The sequence below is a fragment of the Natator depressus genome, chromosome 28, assembly GCF_965152275.1.
Source record: "Natator depressus isolate rNatDep1 chromosome 28, rNatDep2.hap1, whole genome shotgun sequence".
Lineage (NCBI taxonomy): Eukaryota > Metazoa > Chordata > Testudines > Cheloniidae > Natator > Natator depressus.
The window spans coordinates 9,737,420-9,739,919 of record NC_134261.1 but is presented as its reverse complement, the minus strand read 5'-3'; the positions used below and the strand labels follow the sequence as shown (position 1 = coordinate 9,739,919).

Sequence of the window (2,500 nt, the reverse complement as noted above, 5' to 3'; positions counted from 1 at the left end):
TCACCCATCCAAGTACTAGCCAGGCCCGGGACGGTTTACCTTCCGAGATCGGACGGGATCGGGGGCCTTCCGTCCGGTATGGCCGTAGGCACTCGGCTCCGGTCCGCCTCGTCCCCTTTCCCTTACTGACTCCCCTGCCTCGGGTGGGCCCGATCCTTTTTTCCGTTTTTTTTTTTTCGCTCCGGAGGCTTCATGAGCCCCCCCCAACACCCCTTTGGGGGTCGGTGAAAATTTTTTTTTCAGACTTCCAGGGGCCCGATCCTGGCCGCGGGCACCCGGCTCCGGGCACCCGGCTCCGGGCCGCCTCGTCCCCTTTCCCTTACTGACTCCGCTGCCTCGGGTGGGCCCGATCCTTTTTTCCGTTTTTTTTTTCCGCTCCGGAGGCTTCGTGAGCCCCCCCCAACACCACTTTGGGGGTCGGTGAAAAATTTTTTTTCAGACTTCCAGGGGCCCGATCCTGGCCGCGGGCACCCGGCTCCGGGCACCCGGCTCCGGGCCGCCTCCTCGTCCCCTTTCCCTTACTGACTCCCCTGCCTCGGGTGGGCCCGATCCTTTTTTCCGTTTTTTTTTTTTTCGCTCCGGAGGCTTTATGAGCCCCCCCCAATACCACTTTGGGGGTCGGTGAAAAAAATTTTTCAGACTTCCAGGGGCCCGATCCTGGCCGCCGGCACCCGGCTCCGGGCACCCGGCTCCGGGCCGCCTCGTCCCCTTTCCCTTACTGACTCCCCTGCCTCGGGTGGGCCCGATCCTTTTTTCCGTTTTTTTTTTTTTCGCTCCGGAGGCTTTATGAGGCCCCCCCTAACCGTTTTTGGGGTCGGTGAAAATTTTTAGTCAGACTTCCAGGGGCCCGATCCTGGCCGCGGCTTCGCAGGCTGGCCTGGGGGGGGGGGCATCTCTAGCTCCGGCCGCGGACGGCGAGACGCTCGGCCACCAGGTCAGCCCGGAGGAAAAGGCTGAAAAAAATGTCTAAGTCCCCCCGGGACACCAGGTCAACCCGGAGGAAAAGGCTGAAAAAAATGTCTAAGTCCCCCCGGGACACCAGGTCAACCCGGAGGAAAAGGCTGAAAAAAAGTCTAAGTCCCCCCGGGACACCAGGTCAACCCGGAGGAAAAGGCTGAAAAAAATGTCTAAGTCCCCCCGGGACACCAGGTCAACCCGGAGGAAAAGGCTGAAAAAAAGTCTAAGTCCCCCCGGGACACCAGGTCAACCCGGAGGAAAAGGCTGAAAAAAAGTCTAAGTCCCCCCGGGACACCAGGTCAACCCGGAGGAAAAGGCTGAAAAAAAGTCTAAGTCCCCCCGGGACACCAGGTCAACCCGGAGGAAAAGGCTGAAAAAAAGTCTAAGTCCCCCCGGGACACCAGGTCAACCCGGAGGAAAAGGCTGAAAAAAATGTCTAAGTCCCCCCGGGACACCAGGTCAACCCGGAGGAAAAGGCTGAAAAAAAGTCTAAGTCCCCCCGGGACACCAGGTCAACCCGGAGGAAAAGGCTGAAAAAAAGTCTAAGTCCCCCCGGGACACCAGGTCAACCCGGAGGAAAAGGCTGAAAAAATGTCTAAGTCCCCCCGGGACACCAGGTCAACCCGGAGGAAAAGGCTGAAAAAAATGTCTAAGTCCCCCCGGGACACCAGGTCAACCCCGAGGAAAAGGCTGAAAAAATGTCTAAGTCCCTGCTCGGCCATCAGGTCAACCCCATTCAAAGTGACGGGTTGACCTGATGGCCGGCAGTCTCACGGAAGTCCGGATGGGGTCGCCAAAAGTGCCCTCGGCCGACCGAGAGAACCAGGAGGTCGGATAGGATTTCAGATTGGTCCCCCTAAATTGGCGGTTGGATTTTTCGACTAGTTCATTTTGACGGGTGCGAGGAGATTTCTGAGAACAGGTTTTTCGGAACCTGTGAGAACCAGAGATGAGCCTCGGGGACCAATCTGCGCGTTGTACCCGATCTTGTGAGGGGGGACAGGGGCACGTTGGCAGGTGGGGCGGCCCCCGGCCCCCCCGAGCCCCCCCTTTTCCGGCTCTTTTCCTCCGGGGACCCCGTCGTCCCCTCGCACCCCCGGTGCAGGCCCGGTGGCCGGGATGCGAACTCCGACTGTCGGCGCCCCCCGGAGGGAGGGGGGGCCCGCTCCTCTCTCGCCTTCCGATCGATGTGGCGCTCACGTTCGCGACGGGAAGGGTCCTTCGCGGGCCGGCGCCCCCGACCGCAGGGGGCGTCTGGCGTTCAGGCGGATCGGGTCCCTCTTCCTCTTCGCGTCCCCGGATCCTGGGGCCGATTGGGACTTTCCTCCTTTGGGGGGGGGCCCGGGCGCGTGCCCGGCCCTCCGCGCCGTGGGGCCAGCCGGCCGAGATCTCCGCCCTGCGAGGTCGAGCGGCTCCGGCAGCCCACCCAGGGGTCCGAAAACCCAGGGAGCCGCGAGGCTCGGCAGGGCCAAACACGTCGCGAGAGCGAGCAGGGGCGCGCTGCGGTCCCCCGCCGTGCCCGACGGTCCTTCTCCAGGCACGC

At 62.1% G+C, this 2,500-nt stretch overlaps 1 non-coding gene across 1 annotated transcript in view; it reads right to left on the bottom strand.

Annotated features, from left to right (window-relative positions):
* The window catches only part of LOC141979639 (5S ribosomal RNA), a 119-nt gene extending 29 nt beyond the window's left edge, over nucleotides 1–90 (bottom strand). The window contains exon 1 of the ribosomal RNA XR_012637043.1: nucleotides 1–90. This exon is cut by the window's left edge and continues 29 nt beyond it. This is a non-coding gene — a ribosomal RNA (5S ribosomal RNA).
* Nucleotides 91–2,500: the final 2,410 nt, after the last annotated feature.